The sequence below is a fragment of the Nycticebus coucang genome, chromosome 17 (genome assembly GCF_027406575.1).
Source record: "Nycticebus coucang isolate mNycCou1 chromosome 17, mNycCou1.pri, whole genome shotgun sequence".
NCBI lineage: Eukaryota > Metazoa > Chordata > Mammalia > Primates > Lorisidae > Nycticebus > Nycticebus coucang.
The window spans coordinates 41481153-41506646 of record NC_069796.1 but is presented as its reverse complement, the minus strand read 5'-3'; the positions used below and the strand labels follow the sequence as shown (position 1 = coordinate 41506646).

The following is a 25494-nucleotide window of genomic DNA, read 5'->3' as shown; positions in this document are numbered from 1 at the left end:
CGCTGCCCATGGGCCTGTTTATAACTGGTCAGCTCAGCAGCACTCCCAACACAGGGCTAATGAGACTAGGGTCACGGTCCTATGAGTGTTGCTATGTTTGCAGCTGCTTCCTGGAGCCTGCTCTGGAGTCAAAGAGTCTCTGGGCAAGAGAATTTCTCCCTTTTCATCAGAAAAACAGTCCAAAGTGCATGCCCTTTGTCGTCTTTGGCCGTGATTCTTTCAGAAGCATTGGGAGGCTTTTGGATGGGCCAGGCTAAAGAAATGTTACTCCCCTCGCAATGGCACCTCCTGGATTTCGAGCCTTTACTTTGTTCCAGGAGCTCTGCTAACTCTACGTGTGTCACTGAATCCTCCCAGCCAGCTACCCCCTGAAGGTAGGTGCTGCTACTCGGATTTTGTAGATTAAGAAAACAAGGGCTTGGTGAGGCTTCTTAAGATCTGCTGTCGGGAAGTGGTTGAGCTAGTAATAGAGCACAGTGATAGAACTGGGTAGGCCGGCACAGACCCACCCTTGACCTGCCTGTCTGTGTTCTGCCTAAAAGTTCCTCCTAGAGGCTCAGCGCCTGTGGCTCAAGCGGCTAAGGCACCAGCCACATACACCTGAGTTGGCAAGTTCGAATCCAGCCTGGGCTGGCCAAACAACAATGACGGCTGCAACTGAAAAATAGTTGTGGCGGGCGCCTGTAGTCCCAGCTACTTGGGAGGCAGAGGCAAGAGACTCGCTTGAGCCCAGGAGTTGGAGGTTGCTGTGAGCTGTGATGCCACTGCACTCTACCCAGGGTGACAGCTTGAGGCTCTGTCTCAAAAAAAAAAGTTCCTCCTAGAATTGAGGTGAGATATGGTAAAGAGCTGTTTATTGAAGAAAAATATGAAAATGTTATTATTTATTTTTAAAAATACACGCCCATGTATAATAAGGACACTTAAATAGGAAACTGACATGCAGCCCAAGTGGTGGAAAACCTGTATGAGAATTCGGTCTGTCTGTGTTCTGCCTAAAAGTTCCTCCTAGAGGCTCAGCGCCTGTGAGGAACGCCAACACCAGCAAACTCGAGGCATCAGCATCTTTGGTTATGTAATTGTCCTCAAAAGACATTACACTCAGCTCAGCTTGGAGCACCGTCCATGTGCTACCATCCATCCAGCTTTGCATCTCACAATTACTGAGCCTACTATGTGCCAGGCACTCGGGGCCCAAATGACCCTGCAGCTTGTCCCCACAAGGAGTTTGCAGCCAGGGCAGCAGCAGTGCCGAGCACAGGTGTCTGGGTGCTGGGAGAGTGGCTCTCTGATCCTCCTCCTTCTCTCCCTTCCTTTCCTAGCTTCAAGGTCACCTCCTCAAGGAGTCTTCACTCCTGGTCTTACTCCACATTCTCTGTCCTTGTTACTTGATACTGAAGAGCGTATCCTCCAAAGCACAACTTGCCATTTTTCTTTCCTTGTCCTTTCTTTTGTGTGAGTGTGTGTGACGTGAAGCCCCACCATGGTGTAGTCCCATAAAGGCAGCAAACACAACTATCTTATTCACAAGAGAGTCTCCAAGTCCTGACATGTACTTTCGTTGTGGCCTGAATGAGTGAAAGTTGCAACCAGATCATCAAGAGCCTTGAAGGCTGAATTAAGAAGTTTGGACTCTGGCAGTGGGAAATAACTGAGGGAATGTGATGAATGGCAAGGCACGATCAGCTCTGTGAGTTTGGAGGATAAGGCTAGATATGTTGGGGATGAGATCAGTGCAGTAAGCTACAGAAAGAAAAATCAGAAGCAGTTGCCATGAATAAGAGTTGAGAATTTCCTGGTCTAAAACATTAATGAAAGGGAAGGCAAATGTAACAAGGACTTAGGTGGAATCATTAGGAGATGCCTGTGGGTAGGGAGGAACAGGGGTATGACTAAGGTATACTAGCTTACGTTACTTGGTAACCACTGTACTGTCCCTAATAAAGCAGAGGTAATGGGGGCTGAAGGGAAGGAATCAGCGGACAGCACTCCTGCCTTCTTTTTAGAGGGTTTTAAAAGTGTTATCATTTTTTCATTTAAATTAGAAAAGTACCTGCAATAACAAATATCATGTGAGTGCCTCTCACCCACCCCACCCCACTCCCTGAGGTAATAATCTTCTCGGATTTCTGTCTATGGATTTTCCGTACATATATTACACAATTTTAAAAATAAGTTATGAAATCATTCCATACATATTGTTCTGGGGCAGCGGTTCTCAAGCTGGGGTCGCGACCCACAGGAACTGTATTAAAGGGCCACGGCATTAGGAAGGTTGAGAACCACTATTCTAGGGCTTCCTTTTTTACCCATTCATATATGTACCTCTACGTCCAGCTCTCTTCTTGATGGCTGGCTGTATAATTTACTTTATCATTTCATTTTTGATAGACCACACTGTTTCCACGTTTTTGCTATTGCAAAGAGTACATCTCAAAGAGTGAATCTTCTACCTGGATCTTTGTTTGGTCATTTGTGTGAGTCCTTTTGTAGGACAAATTCTTTTTTTTTTTTTTTTTTTTGAGACAGAGTTTTGTCACCCTAGGTAGAGTGCTGTGGCATCATAGCTCGTGGCAACCTCAAACTCTTGGACTCAAGCGATTCTCTTGCCTCAGCCTCCCGAGTAGCTGGGACTACAGGTACCTGCCACAATGCCTGGCTATTTTTAGAGACTGGGATTTGCTTTTGCTCAGGCTGCTCTCAAATCTGTGAGCTCAGGCAATCCACCTGCCTCAGCCTCCCAGAGTGCTGGGATTACAGGTGTGAGCCACCTCACCTGGCCAGGACAAATTCTTAATACTGGACTTACAAGTCATGGGGTCTGCCCATAAGTACTGTTTCCTTGAGGAGCTTCTTGAATTTGTCTGCTCTTTCCTTAGGGACTGGGGATGAAAAGTGCAGGGATAAAGGCATATTTCTGAGGAAGCTTGTGAACCAGAAATAAGGCTTTAAAGTATTTCACCCTGATGAATACAGTCTTCTTTTTAATCAAGATGTTGTGGGTGACTGTATTTATGCATCAGTAATTCTTATTAACCTAATAAATATGCACCCGATATAAGTAACTCTAAAAGAGATAAAAGAACAGTCTATCCTTCTGGCTTAACCATCCATCTTCTACATTTAAAATCCATTGGAAGACGATACTGATTCCTGAGGGCACATTTAGACATGTTAAAAGAGTTGTGATGTGGGAAATGTGTTCACAGATTTCAGGGAGATCAAAGACTGAATTCTCTTAAAATAAAACAAACAAACAAAAAAACATTATATTCCTGGGATTTGGTATTTAATCTGTGAAATCACCAGTTTCTATTTGCAGATCATTCTCTGGCACACAGTGGGGAAAACCCACTCTCATTCCTGCAGAGAAACACAAAAACATGCAGGAGAAACAAAGATGAAGCGTCAACAGCCTCTGTGCAGGGGCCCTCTGATTGCACCACGTGCTGGCACACTTAGCTCTGAGCGCCCTCTTCTGACCACAGGCTCCACTGCACCAGCCTGGGTCCCGCCCGCCCAAGGGCCATGCAAATCTGATTTTTGGTGTTTCGAAAGCTGCTCCAGCTCTCCGATTCTAACATCGACAAATCACTGAGTTCTTTCTGCCATAACCACGGAAACCCCGAGATGTTCTTTTTTAATATCTGTGCAATATTTTCAAGTTACCCAGGGCTCTGTCTTATCTGTGAGGACAGTCCTTTGATGACTAGTTTGAAAAATATCCTTCTTAGATCTGTGTTAAGACATCGGGATTCCACTTATGTTTGTTAACTGTCAGGAATAAAATTCACAATCTGGGATGTGGAAACTAGATCTAGACACCAAAGGAGAACGGCACACAATTCTGTGTGTTGTTACTCAATGCCTTTGAGCAAAGTATGGCTGAAATGGGAGCTTTCTGTCCACTCTGGAAAGTGGTTAGAACCTTAAGTTAGCTTCAAATATCTGGTATTCATTTAACAACCATTTGCTGAGTACCTACTGTGTGCCAGGGAGTGCACTAGCGGCAGATCTCAATGGGAGATGATATGAGAAGACACTTTCATCATTATTTGTGATAACTACACAGTGTTTATTTTGCAAAATGCTTAGAAATTGAAGAGTGTCATATTTGGTAGCTGGAGCCTCAATAATGTTCTTTCAAATTACCTGTTAATCTGTCCTGCTACTAAATTTAACTAGGTTAATGCTCTCAACTCAACTGGCTTCTTTCTAACTTCTTCAAAGGGGCTATTCAATCCTCCAAGGAACATGCTCATAATCTGTTGTGATAGGAAGGAGGAGGCAGATGAAAGAAAATAATTTTTCCAAATAACAGCCTGTTTTCTTTGGAGCTGGGGTGGGCAGCACTGAGGCCAGGCCCTGTTTGGATGTGGGCGCCTGTGGTTGCCTGGCGCTATCTTCACAAACCCCGCTGGGTGAGCCACAGGCCTGTAACCCTCTCCTTGTTCCTTACCCTGCTTCTCCTCCAGGTAGAAGAGAAGCCCCCTTCCCCTCCCTCTCTCCCTTTTTCATTCTGGTGTGGAAGCCAGACAGAGGGTGCTGGTCCCTGGAAAGGGCCAACCCCAAAGTGGGGCTGTTTCCTCCTCACCAGGCTACAACATTCATGGAGTCAAAGACAGCGGATGGGAGTACACAGGTAGATGCACCAGGCAGTGTCATCCAGGAGAGACAGGGAAATGCTGCAAGGCTGAGGGCTGTGCAACGTCCTCGGGCAAATCCCAGTGTGTGGTCCAGTGAGATTCTACTAGTTATTTTGCCCTGACTTTTGTTAAACTCCAGATGAACCTTGTGGAGATGGGCACACATCCTTTCTTCCTACTTCTCTTGGATTTATAACTGTTGCCTGACGCTTCTTTGGATAAGTCTTGGATCCTTCTATTCTACTATGCAAAGATCAATAAACTACCTATTAGCTCATTACAAGTGAACTTAGCTTTTTTAAAAAAGCTAATGTTCTCTGTAAAACAATTTCTGAATTTCCAAGAAGATGGTGCTGAAGGACTGTATTTTATGAGCTTGCTCCTACAAAAGTTCTGAAATTTCAGCTGCCTCTTCCCAGATTACATTGTTCAATTAAATCCAATTCATTGACTTCAACTCAACAAATGTTTATTGAGTTGAGCACTACATTAGAAAAAGACCTGGATGCTGCCCTCAGGAAATCCATAGACCAAAGGATGAGACAGACAAATAAACAGATCATTTCGGTCCAGCATAGTACATGCAATGACAAAATCATGGACAGGTGGGGTGGCACTTTCAAGCCTCCACCCTCATGGAGTTATGGTCTGTCTGGGGATAGAACCAGACTTAATCGGAAAATTGCACAAGTAAAAGTGGAATTTAAACTGACAGTGCTGTGGAGGAGAGGCAGGAAGCACTGTGAGAGCTTTAAGGGGGCATCTGCCTGGGGTAGGCGTGGGCTTCTTCATCTTTGAAGAAGCAACAGCAAAGATCTGAGAGATGGGTTAGGATGAATTATCTGCAGAGTGGTGGGAACAGCGGTCCAGGAGGGGGAAGAGTGTGTGCACGGTAACTGTGGCAGGGAGGGACATGGGGGTATCCCAGAAACCACACCATGGCAGAGAAGTCAACAGGCCTGGACCCCCTGTGGGGTCTTCACTTCCTTGTACGCATTTCCTCATCTGTGTACAGATCAGAGCAGCGCCTGCCTCACGGGAGCCAGGTCCATTTTGTGATGCGCTCAGCAGAGTACCCTGGGTACTGGCTGCTACGACTGCTGTGATTCCTGTCCTCCTTGTCCCACAGGGTGAGCTGTGGACACAGACTCTACCAAAGTGGATGTTTCTTTTTAACAATTCACACTGGATATGTGGGCACAATTCCACAGGGGTCTCAGAGGCCACAGAAACCAGCACAAGCTGTAAAGGTAACCTCTGGCTGAGACATCCTGAATGAATGACAGGTTGGGCTGCTGACCACAGGGCTCAAAACAACCACTAACAGTTTCTCCCCAAATACCCAGAAAAAAACGAGACAGAGGAAGAAGGACGGAGTCTCCTGAGAGAAGGTCATCTATAAATGGAAAATGACACTGAAAAGAAAACAAATCTTATTTGACATGAACCCATTTTTGACTCTGTCTGGAAATCCAGGGCAGAAGGAAGCGGAGGGGACAGGGAGTGAGTGAGCCGGCCTGCCGGGGCCTGGCGTGGACACACTATGCGCCGCCGGGACGAGGCCATGAGGGAAGGCTGCGGTGGTCACCGGGGCTCTCACGCCTCAGGCAGACCTGTGCGGACCCAAGCACTCCCAGTCCAACCCAGCACCAGGCTCCACGTCTGCCACAGGCTGAGACAGGAGCAGGGGCTGGGGCAGGTGTGGCCAGGGCTGGGAGGGGCAGACAGAATTAGGGGGGACACTAACCTAAAATGGGAGCCTTAAGGGTCATTACCTCTCAGGGTTCGTTGTCGCCTTGAATGGGATAAGCCACCTGGTAAGTGCCCAATGCTCAGTGCTCTCTCCAGGGCAGCTCAGAGCCCCTGTTACCCAAGGCAATTAGTTCTGTGGCACCCTGATAGCATCAGACAATTTCTGAACCTCTCAATCCCTATATTTCTCATTGGAGAAGAATCGTGACCTTACCATTTAAATGACTCTACTTCAAAAACATTAACCATAAGGAGAAGCAACCTTTGGCAGCACGGTTTCACTATGTGTAAGCCCTGCTAAAACCCTTCCAGGAAGTCATAGCCCAGAGATTAGGACCTGGAGTCAGAACGTCTGGGTTCAAATCCCAGATCCTGCCCTTCCCGGATGTGTGGCCTGGAGCAACCCCTTCACCTTTCCCAGGGTTGCGTTCCTTGCCTCTGCCTGATAATGACACCCCCAGCACAGGGCTCAGGAAGGGCCATGTGAGGGTGCCGAAAGGGCCCCTGGGTAGAAGGCCCGGTACCAAGCACTGAGCCGACATGGGTGTTTGTCTTCACCTCACTAATCCTCTCAGCTTGTGTTACTCATTCCCCCTGTAGCACATCCCAGAACTTAGAGCCTGAAAAGAGGGTAAGTGCCCACATGATGGAATACTAGTCAGTGCAGGGAAAAAAAAAAAGGCTACCAGGCCCCAAAAAGACATGGAAGAATTTTAAAGTCATGTTACTCATACTAAGTGGAAACCAGGCACAGTGCTCACACCTGTAATCCTAACACCTTGGGAGGCCAAGGTGAGAGGGTTGTTGAGGCTCAGGAGTTTGAGAACAGCCTGAGCAAGGGTGAGACCATGGTGAGACCCCATCTGTACTAAAAATACAAAAAACTAGCCAGGTGTTGTGGCGGGAACGTATAGTCCCAGCTACTTGGGAGGCTGAGGCAAGAGGGTCACTTAAACCCAAGAGTTTGAGGTTGCTGTGAGCTGTGATGCCACAGCACTCTACTGAGGGCCACAAAGTGAGACTCTGTCTTTAAAAAAAAAACAAAAAACATTAAATGGAAGGACCCAGTTGAAAAGAATACATACTCTCTGATCCCAATTGTATGACACTCTGGGAAAGTAAAACTACGGAGAGTGAAAAGATCAGTGGTTGCCAAGGGCTAGGAGAGAAGGAGAGGAGCCTGGGGATGGGGGGTTGGGGACAGTGGAAGTACTCTGTGTGATGATACATGGGTGGTGTGTGTCATACATCTGTCAAAACCCACAGAATGTACAACACCAAGAGTGAACCCTAATGTAAACTACAGAGTCCGGGTGATAATGACCTGTCAACATGTCTTGATGACTATAACAAACGTACCAACCGGGGTTGGGGGTGTTCATGGTGGGGGACACCATTTGGGTGAACGGAAGGGAAGGGAGGGGAATTATCTGTCTCTGTCTTCTCTGCTCAGTGTTACTGTGAACCTGAAAGTGTCCTTAAAAATAAAGAGTATTAATTTTTTTGTTTTTTTGAAGAAAGACTAAGTGACACAGCTTTCCTAGGGGGTAGAGCTGAGACTCATACCTGAACCCAGAGCCAGGGGTCTTCCCCACGTCTCTTAGCTGCTGTGGGGGATTCAGGCTCCTGTGGGTTGATGAAAGTTTCACCAAAAAGTTCCCCTGGGTTATCACTGCACGTCCCTTGGGTATCAGGCTGGTTGCTCCAGCCTTCTGAGCGGCTCTCCTTCTGGATGCAACCTTGCCTCTGCCTGAGCTAAAGACGGTAGGAGGGAGGAGGAACCTCAGCTGCGGTATACCACCCTGCCAGTGGCACATAAAGAGTATTAATTTTTTTGTTTTTTAAAGAAAGACTAAGTGACACAGCTTTCCTAGGGGGTAGAGCTGAGATTCATATCTGAATCCAGAGCCAGGGGTCTTCCCCACGTCTCTTAGCTGCCGTGGTGGATTCAGGCTCCTGTGGGTTGATGAAAGTTTCACCAAAAAGTTCCCCTGGGTTATCACTGCACGTCCCTTGGGTATCAGGCTGGTTGCTCCAGCCTTCTGAGCGGCTCTCCTTCTGGATGCAACCTTGCCTCTGCCTGAGCTAAAGACGGTAGGAGGGAGGAGGAACCTCAGCTGTGGCATACCACCCTGCCAGCGGCACACTTGGGTCCTCATCAGGGGATGATCTGGGCTGTGGGCATGCTAGGAACGAGAGTGTGTGCATGTGTATGTGTGTGAGTGAAAGTATGTATTTTACTTATAATTTAAAATGCTTACCCTTCTGACTTGATCCCTTTCCCCCGACAAGACAAGAAACGCCCACATTCCACATTACTGCTGATTACAAGTGTTGATCACATTCTCTCGTGAGAATGATAGAGTGAGGACTGTACCTTTGAGATTTTTAGCAATAAAGCAACACTAGAAAAATATCCTGCTACTTTAAATAGTTTCAGATAACAAGGCTATGAGTCAAACTCTACAAAATGCATACATGTTTATTAGAATGGATTAAAACTATTAACAGTCATGGGCACCACTCTCCCACCATCATCATCATTTATCGGCCACTTCAGAAGTTATAGGTTGGGGGTAAGCAGGCTCCATAAGCCTGAAGTTATTCGACCTTCTCAAAATCCCTGTGAGGTATGTACTGCCATCATTTTGCAGATGAGGAAACTGAAGCTCAGAGAGGTCACGTGACTTCCCAGGGACACCAGCCACTAAGCAAGTGGTGAGTCCAGTGATTGAGGCCAGGGCCGCGGGAATCTAAAGAACATGCCTAGGTACCATGTCCACCTTGGCCGTCCTTTTGAACCTTCTGCAATGTCATCTTGATAAATACCATGGATTCCCTCTCCCTTCTCTTTTAAATGATATAACATCCATGTCACACCCTAGCACAGAAGAACTGTCAATCAATACTACTCTCCATCCCTCCCCCTGCACCCCTTAAATCTACCCTCCCCTTGTCAGAGGAGCCATCTGTCCATCCAGTGCCTTCCAAACTGGAGGATGTCTAAGAAGGAAGCTTATTATAAAGTAGATTCCAAAGACTGACTGCTGAAGATTCTGATTTAGCACATGGAGGAAGCACACCCGGGAATCTGGATTTTTAAAACAAATGTCCCATATAATTCTGATTTTGATGTTCTTTGAATCATGCTTTGAGAAACACTAATCTGTGGGGCTTTATTTATTTATTTATTTTAGAGACAGAGTCTCACTCTGTCGCCCTTGGTACAATGCCCTGGCGTCATAGCTCACAGCAACCTCCCACTCTTGGGCTTAGACGATTCTCTTGCCTCAGTCTCCCGAGTAGCTGGGACTACAGGAGCCTGCCACAACGCCTGGCTATTTTTTTGTTGCAGTTTGGCTGGGACCAGGTTTGAACCCACCACCCTCAGTATATGGGGCCGGCGCCCCACCCACTGAGCCACAGGCACCGCCAATCTTTTTAAGAAAAGTATTTGTTCATATTTAAAATATCTGTTAAAGATATATATGGTAAAAAAAAAAAAGTCAGAAAGTCAAAAGGGCAAATAGTAAAAAGTACATCTCCCATGTATGCGGGTCATTACAAAAGTTTTGAGATACACAAAAAACAAGAAACATAAAATGTGTGTGGATGGAAACCAATGAAGCCCTCCCAGCAACACCTGTAAGCCGAGCAAGCTGAAACTTGCTGTCAACTGTGTTTCTTAGACATGAAATAATGGACCGTAACACAGTCTGTCCCAAAACTTTTATAGTGACCTACATATAAGAAAGTTCATAGCAGCAGTTTTGGTAAGAGTGAAAAATTTTAAGTAACTTAAGTGTCCACCTAGAGATTATAGGTAAATGCAATGCAGGCTATTTGTAAGATTGGAATTTACTTATAGTGGTTACAACAAGTATGACAGATAATGTATGAAAATGGACAGAGCTCAGAAATATGATTGAACAGAAGCAAACTGCAGAACCATCCATACCGGTACAGAGCACGTTGTTCTGTGCATTACACACTCACGCACGCACACACCCTTACGATTCAGAACTGTGCTTGCCTCAGAGCAAGAAGTGTTAGAAAAAAGGGAATCCAGGGGATTTCAACTTTCTCTCTAATATTTTGTTTCTTTTACATAAATAAAGATCTGAAGTAAATTTGAGAAAATGTTAACATGCATTAAATTGGAGTAAAGTGCACGTGATTGCTTATTTTCTTTTTTGGTTTTCTTAAAAAGAACAAATCGTCCTCGCCTCCCTGGTCACCCTGTTTTCTCCCCCGCCAAGGGCAGGCTGCTGTTTTCTGTGCCACTGAGGTCTGCCTGTGCGGTAACAAGCCCATAAACCTCACGGACATGCCTCATCTGGTTCTCTCCCTTCTGCTCCAGAGCCTGATCTCATCAGTGACATTCTCAGTTCCACCTTCAGTCCCTTTCCCTGCAGGTTTCCCCGTTAGTGACGTATATTCTCAGGTCTCTCGTCTAAGAACAGCTTCTCTCCATTTCTACGCCCTTGTTTTTCTTTTGTTGTGACCCCAATACAGGGTGAGCATCCCTAATCTGAAAATCTGAAATCCAAAACGCTCCAAAATACAAAATTGTTCAACAACAACCACATGACATCACAAGTGGAAAATCCTACACCTGATGTCATGTGATGGGTCGTAGTCAATACACAGCCCAAACTGTGTTTCATGCATATAATTATTAAAAATATTGTATAAAATTACCTTCAGGCTATGGGTATACGGTGTATAGGAAACACAAATGAACTTTGAGTTTAGACATGGGTCCCATTCCCAAGGTATCTCATTACGTATATGTGTGTATATGTGTTTGCCAAAACCCAAAAAAATCAGAAATCTGAAATGCTTCTTGTCTCAAGCATTCTGCGTAAGAAATACAATCAACCTGTACTTCCTAGGAGGGTGGTGTGAACTCTCTCCCTCTGTAGAGGGGAAAATATTTTCTTTTCCTCTATTATCTTAGGTTCATGGGTGCAAGTTCAACTGACAAAAGACAAATTAACAAGAGAAAAACAGATGTTTATAAACATGCGTGTTATGTGTATGTACTGGAGCGCTCAATGCTTAATGCCCCAAAGGGGTGGTGAGAATGTGAGCTTATATTACACAGACTCTTAACAAAAGAACAAAGCATCGGAACATGGTGGTTCCAGTGGAGAAGGTGAAAGAGGTTGCATTGACGTCATATTTTGGAGCTAGAGCTAATGAAACTTTCTGCTGAATTGAGTAGGGATAATTGGTGGAGGAGAGACAGGGAGAGAAAATGACTTCTCCACTTTTGGGCTGACATGCAGAGGACATTTACTAAGATGAAATATTTGGGAAAGAGAAGCTGAGGAGTTGGGCAAGGGAATCAACTGTTCCGTCTGGACCATATTAAATTTGAGATAATTACTGGGCCTGGCAGTGAAGAGGCTGAGCGGGCAGTGGGATACAGTGTAAAGTCTAGCTATGGACTATCTCTCCTTCCCCTCCTTCCCCATGAACTCATCCTATGTGACCTATCTTAAGTCAAATGGACTGTTTTCTTGTTCTCAACTTGCATTTTCCCAATTCTGTTCCTTGCCCATGCTGTATCCTCTGCCCAGCACACCTGCCAATCTTGGGTTTTTGAAATTCTGATCATGTACACAAACTATCTCAAGTAATCCCTCCTCCCAAATCTCTGCATAAGTGATTTGTGCCTTGTGGGAGCTCTCATTAAAACTAGATTCCTTATTTGTGACAGCTGTCACTTATTTATTTATTTTGAACTGTCATTTTTGAAAGACGATAGATACTTATGTGTGTTTACCTCCTATGCTGGGCTGTCAGTTCCTGGAGGGCAGGGCTTGCATTTTTTGTTCTTTTTCCACTTTTTCTTTTACAATATCTTCCATGTGTCCCAAAGGGTGCTCAGCACACAGAAGGCTGCTTATTAAATGTGCTAAATAAATAATGAGACTAGTCCTGAGATGACTGAGATTAAATTAGTTACCGCTCATCAAAGGGAGGCAGGTGACTTTCTTACCCCTAGAGGAACTGACGATGGCTGTGTCTCTGGTTCCTCGGCACAGAACTATCTTGTGCAATGCAGAGTCTCAACACACAAACATTGTGTACCTGCATATATGAAACCTGCTTTAGGCAAAGGGCGTATTCTTCTAAAAAATAGGGATCTAATTGATGAACACACTAAAGAAGCCTATTATTAGAAAAGTGGAATGTTCTTTCCTAAGAGGAAAGTCACTTCTACGATGGTTTTGTTATCACCACTGCCACCCATGTATAACTTTTATAAAACTGGACTTTGGTCCACTTTGCTTTCAAGAGATGCTTGTGCATTATGTTGGGGTGGTGGAAACAGGTGTTGAGCCCTGATTGTTTCGTGACCTAATGTCCAATCTGTCCTTGAGGTGTCATTAAAATCAGGTTGATTTATTCTAACACGTTCTGTTTCACAGTGTGCCAGATCACGGATTCTCAAGTGGGGAAGAAATGATGACAGGGCTGTGGGGTCTTGGTACACAGCTGACAAACCCCTGGGAAGAGAGAGGAAGACAAGACAGAAATGGGGAGCTGGGACCGTGGAGAGTGGCTGGGCTGTGGCCTGAGCTCAGGAGGGTGTCAGAGGTGAAGGATGACTCCTGGAGGAAGGAAGCCCAGACAGGCTGAGGAAGAGTAACAGACAAAATGAAGGAGGTGGGCGGAGGAGGACGGGGTAAGGCAACGTCATCATACAGTAGCTGTCACCTACTGAGTGCTAATGACACGCCAGGCACGGTGATAAGGACTTCCTACAGCCTCATATCTCATCCTGATGGAGTAAGTACTATTATTTTACTCATGTTACAGGTCAGGAGCTTGAGAATCAGAGAGGTTAAATAACTTGCTTGGGGTCAGAGTCAGTAACTAAATGTGCTGGGATTCAAAGCCCGTGCCAAAGGTCAGTTAGACGCCAAAGCCCGTGCTCTTAACCGCTGTTTCTACCACCTTCTGTTACTGATTCAGGGCACGTCCTCCCACCACATCTGCTGCAGGCTGAGGACTGCAATGTCTCCCACACCTCAAATAGCCAGGTGCTGGTGGATGAGCTAAGTCAGAGGTGCAGCTCCCCAGCCCTGCTATGACTGAGCTGTCTGCGGCGCTGTGAGCACTCTCATCCGCCATTAGGGAATACTCACTGCATTGTGCCTGGCCCCACCTAAATGTTTTTTTATTGTCTGCCCTTCACCATGAGTAATGCCACTTTCCATTTCAAGCTGGGAGCTTCAGTAGATGACCGTGTTACACGCCAGGGTTTAAAGCTAGGAGCTGCCTGGGAATTACTCACCCACTTCAAGATGCAGCCAACGGCGCACCCTCCCACTCAGGATGCTGCTGGAAGATCTTCTTCCTTGCCAAGGCTAAGGGAAATCTGGTTTCCCCTGGAATCAGGCTTGGAATGGTGCCAGGATATCAGAAAGCCCGTGAGTTAACTGGTTCTCCCAGTGAAACAACTGTGCTTGTTTCTGGTCCCCTTGAGTGTGCTAAAGGTTGTCATTTGTCATTCATTTGGCACTTGCTGTGGACCTACTATGTGCTAGGCTCTCTGCCCTATGATGAGATGCTCTTTTAGTCCTTATCCTCAGGGAGTTAACAGTCTGGTGGGGGAGAGGGTGGGATTAGCAGACAACTGAAAGAATGTGATAATGATATGACGTAGAGGCTGAGGGAATTGGGGGAACCAATAGCCGGAGGATTTATGCCAAGGCAGGTGTGAAGGACAAGGAGGAGATGGCTAGGTTTCTTCATTTTAATCAACCAAAATTGACTTGGAAAGAGAATTTCGAGCACATGGGGTTATTTACAGAGTTACTGTTAAGATGTGGTGGCTCCAAATCACACTGCGGGGATGGGGCAGGCAGACAAAGACATGTGTGTGTGTGTGTGTGGTGGGAAGTGAGGGGTGGGTGGTAACTCTCAAATACATGGGGTGGGGAGTCAGATGCTAAGCAGTCAAAAAAGATGACAAATTTCCAGGACAGCAGGTAGAACTATGGAAGGTGGGGAGCAGAAGGCTGTCTCGGAATGACCTAAGTTATTCTGAGTCAGACAAACCAAAAGGAACAGCTTAAAGAGAGCAGCGACTTACTGAGGCGAGCAGGCACCGGGGCCAGGCGGCCAGGCTCTCGGGGATTCCTCAGGGAGCCGTTTACTGCCCCAGGAAAGCCTCTGCCATCTCACAGGGAGGCCAGCCAGGTGCCAGCAGGTAAGTAGGAACTATGGCTTAAGCTTTTCCTTTTTTAAAAAGTGCTCTAGGGGACATTCTGGAAAGTGGCAATTCTCACTTCGAGTTTTACAGAGCTCAGCTAAATCAGAAAAACGTTCTCCACGTGGTAACTGGAAAAGGTGTTTAGGACAAATGGATAGGATGATGATAACAGTCAGCCTTTACTGCTGGGCTAACACGAGCTTACATGCTTTCTCTCATTTGATTCTCATAGGAAGCTTAATAGTTCATAGATGGACAGATTTTAAATGTGCCTTGGCTAAGATCCCATGGTTAGCAAGTTGTGGAGCTGGGATGCAAATGTTTTACTAGTAATAAAACTAAGAGTCTATTGATAGAAGACATGAAAAAAGTGAAGATCAAGTGAAGAAAGCTGGCCATCTTAGAAGGAAAAATCACTTTTTCTATACTAAGTGCATAAGGAAGTGGGAGCCTCATCCCTTAGCTATCACCACTCTCCTGGGTACCATTTTGAATGTAAAGGTCAGCTATTGCTTCCTACTAAGAAATTTTCTAATTTTATCCAAGAGGAAAAGGCCCTGTTTTTCTATAGGGAGTCTTGAGTGAGGAACTATGAGCAAAAGCCCATGGTATTGACCCCTCAGTTGCAGCAAGACATGCATACATCGTATTTTTAATTGTTTTCTTAAATAAAAATTTCACTTGAATATATGAATAAGATATGCTCCTTATAAAAAAATCAAGAAATATGAGAAAATATAAAGAAGAAAAAAGTCACCTATAATCTTACCACCTAATTATAGCTGTTGTCATATTTCGGGATGTATGGGTTTGTAGTTGGGGTGGTGGTGTATAATTTGTAGTCTCTTGTTTCAATGCATACACATTGGTATTGTCTTTTAAAACCACAAGTCTTAATGTTTTAAATAACTGCTATTGTCACAATTTAGCCCTTTTCTTCCAGGGAGAATTATATCACAATGTTGCACTTTGCAAATCTGTTATTATGGAATTTAAATTGGTTTGTTCAAACGAGTAGGCAGAAGCCTTGGGGGTTCCTGGGGTACAGAATATAGTGTGTGTCAAAGTGCCTGGGCCTTTAAGAAAAACTTGGTTTTTCCTTACTCATGAATATCACTAGCTGGTAAGCATTACCTAATCAGGTGGCCATGGATTCATTAGGAGAGACTTACTCCACAATTCACCCAACAATGTCATCCAATAATTGGGCACGACACCCAATAATGTCATGGAGGGCAGCACCTGTTGCTCAGTGAGTAGGCTGCCGGCCCCATATACCTAGGGTGGTGGGTTCAAACCCAGCCCCGGCCAAACTGCAACAAAAAAATAGCCAGGCGTTATAGCGGGCACCTGTAGTCCCAGCTACTCGGGAGGCTGAGGCAAGAGAATCGGCTAAGCCCAAGAGCTGGAGGTTGCTGTGAGCTGTGACGCCATGGCACTCTACCGAGGGTGACAAAGTGAGACTCTGTCTCTAAAAAACAATGATAATAATGTCATGGAGACAAAAAGCAGAAGAGTAGTGGCTGGGACTCAGCCCCGTGTGGAATCTTTGTTCTGATCTCACTTCTCTTCATTGGCCTAGGGGACCTCACCTCCTCCCACACCCCAGCCAAAGGCAGTTCAAAATGTCACAGTCCCATACACACAGTCCTCCCGGCATCTCCTCTCAGAGTCCACGTGGCTCAAGCCAGCACAAAGCCTGGTCTGTCTGGTGGCTGCTGCTGTCAACTCTTGTCATACTATGTGCCGCCTGTCTCCTGTCCTTTTCCCAAATTACTACGACGAAGTCCTACCAGTTTAGGAGCAATGTATGTTCCCGCTCTGTAGAACAGACATCTGTTTTGTGTTGGGAGTCAGTGGCTACTCAAAGGGCTTGCATGATGCAGCTGGACTTGCTGATGCAAACAAAGTTGCTTGCATGTTTTCTGACCCTGAAAAGGCCTTCCAGAACTATCCCCTCAGGCCTGGTCAGGACTTTACCTCCAGTCCAAAGGGAGGAAGAAAAAGGACTTGAGTTTAGTTAATGAGTTACAGGCAGGAAAGAACCAAAGCACCTGGTTTTTCTCTTTCCTGTCTGTCTCCACGTAACCCTTTTCTTCTGGGCCATTCCTTGTCCTGAAGTAAGGAGATGTCATTGCCAAGAGCATCCATTTGGTGATCAGGGAAGCCAAGGGCCAGCTGGTTCTTGGGACAGCGACAGAGGTGGATGCCTTAACTTGCTCTCCTTAACTCTGGCTCTTCTTAACTCTTGCTTTTTTACTTTATTTTCTTGTGCTCATTAGATTTTCTTTTTACTTACAGAAGCAAACACTTAAACAATATATGGACCTACTGGAAAGATTATCTCCATCTCCACCTTTGGTTCTACTTTTTAGCTCCATGGAATTCATGAGATTATGCCTACATATTCCATTTGCAAATAAAAATTAAGCAATAGTTCACCCTAAGAGTTACTTAATTTCTCATTATCTCAATTTTCTCAGCAGTAAAAATGGGGACAATACCATCTTTGCTGTGCTGCTGTTATGATAAGTCATGAGATAACATACCATACATAAAGTACTTAATAATATACTGTGGATGAATTAGGTTCAACTAGTTATATATATGTCATTTTTATATTGCATTTCCCTTTAAAATCACCTTTCGTGATTAAAGTATCACCTATCACCTTTAGTATCACTGTGGCAAGTGATAGTGGTTTTACATTTTCAGAAATGATAGCAAGTTTCCATTTAAAATAATTTTTCCCACCAAGAAAAATTTGTTCATTGTAACACTTAATGATATTTGTGTCAAATCTTCTTCTTTAAGAAAAACAAATGTGAATTCTACTGCCTATATTCAATTCCCCCCTTTTCTCAAGGACAGCTGTTATCTAGAGGCTACCCTCCCCACGCCACCCAGACACACACACAAATATAAACACATTCATAATATATGTCCTGTCAAATTAAAATAAATATTTTTATAACATGTAAATATCTCAAAAACACTATAGATTTTTAACAGTTTTCTAAAATATGCATCAATAAGTTACATTGTTTGTATCATATTGTCACATGCTAAAATGAACTTCAATTTAAAGACCGATTGAACTTCAAAAAATATTAAGTAAAAAACTGATTCTAGCTGTATATACCTAGATTATTCAGGTCAAAACATTTTGAATGTATAGAAAATAAATCCCTTCAAAAAAGTTGAACTTTACCTTGGAACTGAAAAAAATGTAACCTAAAAATGTATTCCCTTATATTAATTTGAAGTAAAAAAATAATAATAACGTAAACATAAGAATAAACTTTTATGCATGTATATAGAAAAGGAATGATAAAGAAAACACAGGAGATAAGAAACCCCAACCAAACCCTGAATCAACCAGCCAACCAGACGGCAGCAATTACTGCGCAGACATGAACATGAGTGTTGGAGGTGGAGGTAAGACAATTTGCAGTGGGCTTTTTACCTCCACTGAGTCCAAAACAGTAAGACAGAAAGTTAGTCCTCACTGTCCCTTCCCCTTCCTGTGCCCACTGCACTGCTTTTCTCATCCTGGTAAGCCCCACAGAAAAATCTCGAAGCATTCAACAGTCTCCTTTAGAAGCAGCACCTAAGCATGGGGTCTATAAGCTCCAAAATTATCTTTCCCTTCCCTCTTCTCTTGTGGCAATAGGCATGCCTCTAAAGTATCCTCCAGAAATCCTAGTTATTCGATTTAATAAACATCAACAAATATTCGTGGAGCGTCTATTAAGTATATGGCAAGAATGTACATCTGTGGGAGAAGGGAGTGCGTGAGACCCAATCCCTGCCCTTGAGGAGCTGAGGATTCAGCAGGGAGGCCAGAGGATGCAAATAACTATAATTGCAGGGTCGGATGCAGAGACTGCCACAAACAGCTACAGCCAACATGAACAGGATGCCACAGGAGGAAACGGGGACTTTTGGCGTGGTAGCGATCAAGACAGATTCAGGATGGAAGCAGCACTGGTCCCCCAAGAAGCATTTGTCCTTTAAAAAGATTATATGAATGCTTATGCTTCCTCTCCAGTTGGTGGGGTATTTTGAGTCCCTGTTCATTCTTGGCTCAGCCTGGGAGAAGGCTCAGCATCCTGTTGTTTGTTTTTTGAAACATGCCAGCTTGTTGCTGGCCAGATTCACGAAGTCTCCTATAGTCAGCGAGACAGACTTAGAGGCATGTGGCTCTGTACACAGCCCTGACCCGGCTTGGCAAAGGTCTCAGCTCAAATGTCACTTGCTCAGAGAGACCCCTGACGATGCTCAACTTCCAGCCCCATGTCTCATTTTAGCTGGGAGATATGGGGATGAGCACATTTTGAATTTTCTTATTTAGCTCTTCACTTTTTAACATTTTCATATCTCCCCCCATAAGAATAAAGACAATGAAGGCGGGAACTTTGCTCTTCTTGTTTGCAAGCAAGAGTTGATATCCCATGTGGCTTTTATTTGCATTTCCCTAATGATTAGTGATCTTGAGTATTTTTTCATGTACCTGTTGACCATTTGTATGTCTTTTGAGAATTGTCTGTTCAGATTATCTGCCCATTTTTACTCAGGCTGTTTGTTTTCTTACTACTGAGTTGAGTTTCTTATATATTTCGTACATCAACCCCTCATCAGACACATAGTTTGTAAATGTTTTCTCCCACTTCATGGGTTTCTCTTCACTCTGTTGATGCTGCCTTTGTTGTGCAGAAGGTTTTTAGCTTGATGGAATCCCACTGGACTATTTTGCTTCTGTTGTCTGTGCTTTGGGGATCAATCATATCCAAACAATCGCGGCCTAGACCAGTGTCAAGAAGTGTCCTTCCTTTGTTTTCTCCTAGCAGGTTTACTGATTTGGGTCTTACATACAAGACTTTGATCCATTTCGAGTTGGTCTTTGTATTTTGTGTGAGTTAAGACATATTTGTTAAGCACATATTGGAGGTGTGTGGTAGGCACGTGCTAGATGCTGGGGAGGAAAAGCTGAGCAAGATAGATCGGGGCTCTGCCTTCAGGGAGCAAAGTCAGTGGGGGAAAACGGTTAAATAACGAGCAGGAGGCCGGCTCTGAAGTCCTAGGGAGCAATTCAAGGGGGTGAGGCAGGTGGAAGCAGTGGCAATGCTGTAAAGAGAGGTCCAAGCCCAGGGAAAAGCAAATTCTAAGGCCTGAGGTGAGCGTGCACTTGGCACACTGGAGTACCAGAAGGTGTTCGCTCTTGTTTGAGGCCATTGATGCATTGGAAGCTTGGGACTGTTGGCCATTCTGTCTTACTCAATACAAAGACCAGGAGAACTGGAGGCAGAGTGGGTCACCAGCTACACTCAGGACATACATAGAATATGAGCTCTGCTGGCTTTGCTTTGTTCAGCGAGAATGGGGCCAGAACAGAGTAGATCCCTGATGACCATGTGCTGCGTGAATGAATGCAGAGGATCTCGGCCTTCTCCCCTGACATCACCAAGCCTCACAGAGTCATATGGCTAGAGGCATCTTGGTCTACCCTCTCCCCTCCAGGATGTCTTTCCTGCCCTTAAGCCTCCCAGCAATGGCACCATTTTGTAGATTTTACAAATTATAGTAGTGTGAGTTGGAAATTCCATTTTTGAGGTCATACTCCTGCTGCTGAGGGAGAAACGACATGTCCAGTCATCCTGTGAGCCCAGGGGAGGATGCAGAAGTGCAGGAATGTCGTCCCGATGCCCAGCGCTGCAGGCAGCAAGGGCACCCTGTTTTTCCAGTGCTCTGCCAGCTGTTATGACACCACAGTGCTTCCCTTCAAAGTCCACTGCTGATGACAGGTGAGCCCCACATGCCCAAAGCCGCACCAGCTCATCTGGAAGTATATTTCCTGCTATCTTTGATGGCCAGATGTTTAAATTTTTCTTTTTTCTTTTCTTTCTTTTTTTTTTTTTTTTTTTTTTTGAGACAGAGTCTCACTCTGGGTAGAGTGCCATGGTGTTATCATAGTTCACAACAACCTCAGACTCTTAGGGTTGAGCAATCCTCTTGTCTCAGCCTCTGGAGTAGCTGGGACTATAGGCACCTGCTGCTACGGCCAGCTAGTTTTTCTATTTTTAGTAGAGACAAGCTCTCCCTCTTGCTCATGTTGGTCTCCCAACTCTTGAGCTCAAGCAATCCATCTGCCTTGGACTCCCAGAGTGGTAGGATTATAGGCAAGAGCCACAGTGCCTGGCTGAGATTTTTAAATTTAAGTTTAGTTTATCTCCCAGTACTGTATACGGCTAAATGTCACCATCTCTCCCAGAAAAGGCCGCCAGGTCAGTGTACCCAGGACATCCTGGCTGGGAACCTGTGAACAGTGGACACCACGTTTGGCCTATACTCATGTGCCCCACTCCATCTGAGGCCCCACCACCTCTTACTTGGACTGCTGTATCTAGTTCCTGGTTTCTCCCTTTCCTCCAATACTTCACCCAGCAGCCAGAGTGACAAAATGCAAATCTGATGATGGCACTTCCCAGCCTGCGGGGCTCAGTGGTTTTCCACAGTCCCGCAGAACGATGCCTACAGCTCCTGTGCAATCTGGCCCTGCCAGCGTCTCCAGCCACAGCTCTCCCTCCTCACACAGAATGGACTCTTTTTAGTTCCCTAAGAAAAATGCTCCTTCTGGACTCAGGACCTCTGCTACCTTCCCCTCCCTACTCACTAGTAATATATAAATACCCTTCCTCCAGGAAGTCTTCCCTTCCCACAGGTTCTGTAGGTCTTCATTCTCTGCTCCCACGGTGCCTTGAACTTGGCTCAGTTCTTTCAAAATCTTGTGTGTGGGGAAGGTCTACCCCACTAGAATTCAAACTTCAAGAGAGCCTCACTGCATCCAACTCGCTCACCACAAGATTCTTCATGTCCTGCACGTGATGGGCCCTCAAATATGTGTTAAATGAACAAATGAGCACTCAGGTTGTCAAACAGTTGGGAGTAACTTTACCAAATACAATAAGAGGCAGGGAGAAACTAGAGCATCACAGGACCTCACTGTCATCCCGAGTCACCCGACCTTCCTAACCCTGAAGGCCTGATTTCATCTTATTATAGGCTTATGTGTTGTGATTAGATCCCAGTTAATTCTTCAGAATCAGTTTCTGGCTCAGTTCAGAAAAATCTAGGCCTTTCCACCAGCAGCACCAGCATCAGCAAAGCACAGCCTTGGGACAAACCACATGAAATCCAGCCATGCTGGTGTGCCCACTGGGGGCCTGTGCCTGTCGCTGGAGAGGCAGAAACATCCCTGCTGTAGGCCCGCACAGCAAAACAGGACCAGAAGGACCAGAGCCTTCACTCACATCGCCTTGCCCTCTGTTTTATTTTCATTCCCCCAGCAGCAACAGACAATAACTCAGTAAAGGAAATATGAGTAATGGAAAGAAAGAGAAAAAAATAAACATATCAGAATGGGCAGTGTCCCAGGGCCACTGCTTTTAAAGAAAACAAGAGAGTAGATTTGGAAATATTTCAGTGACTTTGCTAAAAGGAAAAAATAATCAAACTCACTCTACCCTTCTAGGCTGAATTGCTTTCCTCTGATCTTGATGTAGAAAAAAGGTTATCCCAGACCAGGGGTTCACACACTCTGGGGTGCAGTGAAACGCCCTGTGGAGTCTTGTTCAGCATGCGGGTCCAGCCCCAGCTCTGGCAGCAAATCCAAACCCCCGGAGAGGGACCTTCCCATGACTCCCATGCAGGTGGGGCCCACTCTGACAGGAAGCTTTCAACAGCTCAGGTACGAAGCGCAGGTCTGCTCCTGGGAGCTCCAAAGTCGGGTGCTGAAAACCTTGTTCAAATAGACTTAGGATATGTAGATAATGAAGACTGTTGATTTCACCTTCTGGTGGAAGTAGATGAGGGCATGGGAGTAATGTTCTATTTGTTTTATTCACTTGTGTTGACAATGACCGAGCTGCCCCTGTAGGCAGGGGACTTGTGCAAGGTTCAGCAGGAAAATGATGAAGTCAGCGCCTTTGAGCAAGACGATGACAACAGCGACTCACATTCATGGAGACGCGGATGTGCTGAGTGCTTTGCACATGTTATGTCACTTAATCCGCCCAAACACTCTATGAGTAGAGAGTTTATCCTACTTTATTGGTGACAAAACTGAAGCCCCGGGAAGTGGAGTGATGTACCCAGCAAGTTAGTGCAGAAACACATTGGAACCGAGGTCTCTCAGACCCTGAAGTCAGGGTCATTGTAATAGGAGCCTCCCTTAGGATACTCAGCCCCTGCCTTTCTAATGCTTACAAATAAACGGAAAAGGCATAAGAGAATCCGAAGACTAAGTGCAAATTATACAGCATTATGCAAAAACACGCCATCAACCTGGGACATCTGAGTCTCGCCCTGCTCTGGTTAACTACCTGGCATACTCTTTGTTACATGAAAAAACTGGCTGTAACCAAAATTGACTATTTTCCTCCCTCCTACACAGAAGGGTGGAGTCAGTGCGTTTTTCGAGAAAGTCAAGCAATCTTATTACCCAGTTCCTGTGGAGGACTACAGGGGCTGGAGGCCCCACAGTCCAAACCCCAGAGAGAGTCTTCATTATTTTGTGACTTTTCAAAGTAAGAAAGATATTAATAATATTATTTGTGGTGAACTCATCACAAACTGGGTACTGCAATATTTCCTTTACACATTATTACCAATGTGGATCTTCACAACTCTACTATGAGTAAGTACTATGCAGAGGGCGGAAGACTGAATGAGGCTAAGCAACTGGCCTGTGGTCATCTATCTGTTTAGTGGGGAGCGGTCTGAATCACAGCTATAATTCTTTCCTAGTATCTAGGCTGTCTCTTGAAGCACAAGGATAGGCACCATTTGGAATGCTTAGTGAGCAAGAATTCTCACCTGTCTGCCAGTTTTTCCTAGGCCGTACCAAGCCTCAGCAAGTATTACCAACTGCCTTCAATACCTTATGCCCAGTGCCAGGCACAAAAGACTCACAGTTAATGAGTGGGAGATCTGAAACCCTTCTTGAGAAATTTACACATGGACAGTAGGTAAAGGGGCCACACATAAAACCTGGGTGATTATACAAGAGATCTGGACTAAATAAAGTCACCAATGCTTGCAGATGCATGGAGGAGGTGGACAGAGGACAGTGCTGAGAGGTGACAGTGGTGCAAAGCAGTACAGTGGCCCATGAAGGGTTGGAGGCACAAGACACCCCAAGGCTACTCTCAGCCAGTGCTGCATCAGGCAGTCTGCTCCCCATTAGCCTGGGGCACAGTGGACTCGGGCAGGGGTCCCGGGCCTACACTGCTGGAAAAGCATCCCTCAGGTTGCACCACATGCACAGAAGGGTGCAGTGAAATTCCAGGAAGGGTGCCACACATCCTCAGAGCAAGTTCTGGCAAAGGGACCAGGGCTCCCATTTGGGGAGCGGCTTTGGAAACCAAAATCAGCAGATGTAACACTTTTAAATTAATTTGTCCACTACCTTGAAGGGCAAATATATATAAATCGGAGAGGAAGTACAGATAAGTCAAGGAAGAAAAATGGAACTTCTGCCCATAACAGGTACTAACTTAATGTTTTACCACAAACCTTAACAAAATGTATGGGCTTTCCCCAGTAATTCCATGTGCATAAATTCTCCCTAAGGAAGAAATGAGATAATGTGCAAAGATGACTAGACTGGTCTTGTTATAATAGTGACAAACAGTCAACAACTTAAGTGTCTAACAATAAATGTTTAGTTAATAAACATTTTGCTTGTTTATACAATGAAATCCTAGGCAGCTATTCCAAATGGAGATGTGAATTTATATTTCCTAATGAAAAAATTATTAATGTACTCAGTAAAGTCAGATCATAAACGAGATTATAAAACAATAGCTCCATAGCTGACCACCTCCCTAAGTTGACCTAATTTTTATAGACCAGACACGCACCACACATATGTATCAGTACAGAAGGGCCTGTTCCTTATGTTGACCACCTCTGTATGGTGACCAGCTTGCTGCAGAGGTTCTCCTGTGTGTGTATGTGTGTATGACTCCACTTGACAATGTAGTCAGACCTCAGTGAATAGAAAAATTAGCATCAATCAGAAACTATCACTGATGGATTCGATTAGGGACAATCTTCTTAAACTTTTTATTGCTGTTTATCTGTATTTTCTAATTTTTCTATCATTCTCCTAAGGGTTTCTATTTCTAGAAAACTTTTAATTGTTGTTTATCTGTATTTTCTATCATTCTCCTAAGGGTTTCTAAGTGGACTGACATCTCCTGCTTTTTTGTTGCATTGACACAACAGTAAAGCATCAGACCCTACATATTAACTCTTTGCTTCCCAAAGTATGGGACAAGGGTCCCTGTTGATACAAAAGAAGTTCTGAGCGGCACTAAGACGTATCTTTCGATAACAACGCAGAGAGAAAGGGAGCCCCATTTTAAGTCTCCTTAAATTATTTGGCTGAGGCAAGAGAATCGCGTAAGCCCAAAAGCTTGGAGGTTGCTGTGAGCCATGTGACGTCATGGCACTCTACCAAGGGCGGTAAAGTGAGACTCTGTCTTTACGGAAAAAAAAAAATTATTTTGCTTATTCAAGGAGAAAACTTTGTCTTGGGCCAATCATGTTTTCAGGTCCCCTGGAAGAACTGCTGTTTTCTCTCTTTATAACCAAAAGAGCTCAGCAGGCAAGAAGCCGCTCTGAGAAGTCAGTAGCATTTGTCATCCTTCCCTTGTATTTATCTTTAGCACTGCCTTCTATTTATAGGCAATTTTTGCAATTATACTGGGGAGATAAAACTTCCCTTAATTAAGGAAATTAGGTAAAACTGCTTGTCAGTAATTTTACAAATACTTTTTTAAAGTAAGGAATTTGGTAAGAGGA

The 25494-nt window shown here is 44.8% G+C and overlaps 1 protein-coding gene and 1 long non-coding RNA gene across 7 annotated transcripts in view; one reads left to right on the top strand and one right to left on the bottom strand.

Moving 5' to 3' along the window:
• Positions 1-16884, bottom strand: part of LOC128568399 (uncharacterized) — a 48197-nt gene extending 31313 nt beyond the window's left edge. Inside the window, exon 1 of one of the 2 annotated variants that reach the window (XR_008375152.1) lies at positions 16422-16884. This is a non-coding gene — a long non-coding RNA (uncharacterized LOC128568399). The remainder of the gene's footprint in view (positions 1-16421) is intronic. The other variant, XR_008375151.1, reaches the window with a different exon arrangement.
• The window catches only part of FGF1 (fibroblast growth factor 1), a 93381-nt gene that overhangs the window by 35124 nt on the left and 32763 nt on the right, over positions 1-25494 (top strand). Inside the window, exon 1 of one of the 5 annotated variants that reach the window (XM_053566011.1) lies at positions 223-374. The exons of 3 other annotated variants lie outside the window; for them this stretch is intronic. The gene's annotated coding sequence lies outside the window, so the exon portion shown is untranslated. Of the gene's footprint in view, positions 1-222; positions 375-14367; positions 14626-25494 lie in introns of those variants that run through there. One more of the 5 variants, XM_053566010.1, reaches the window with a different exon arrangement.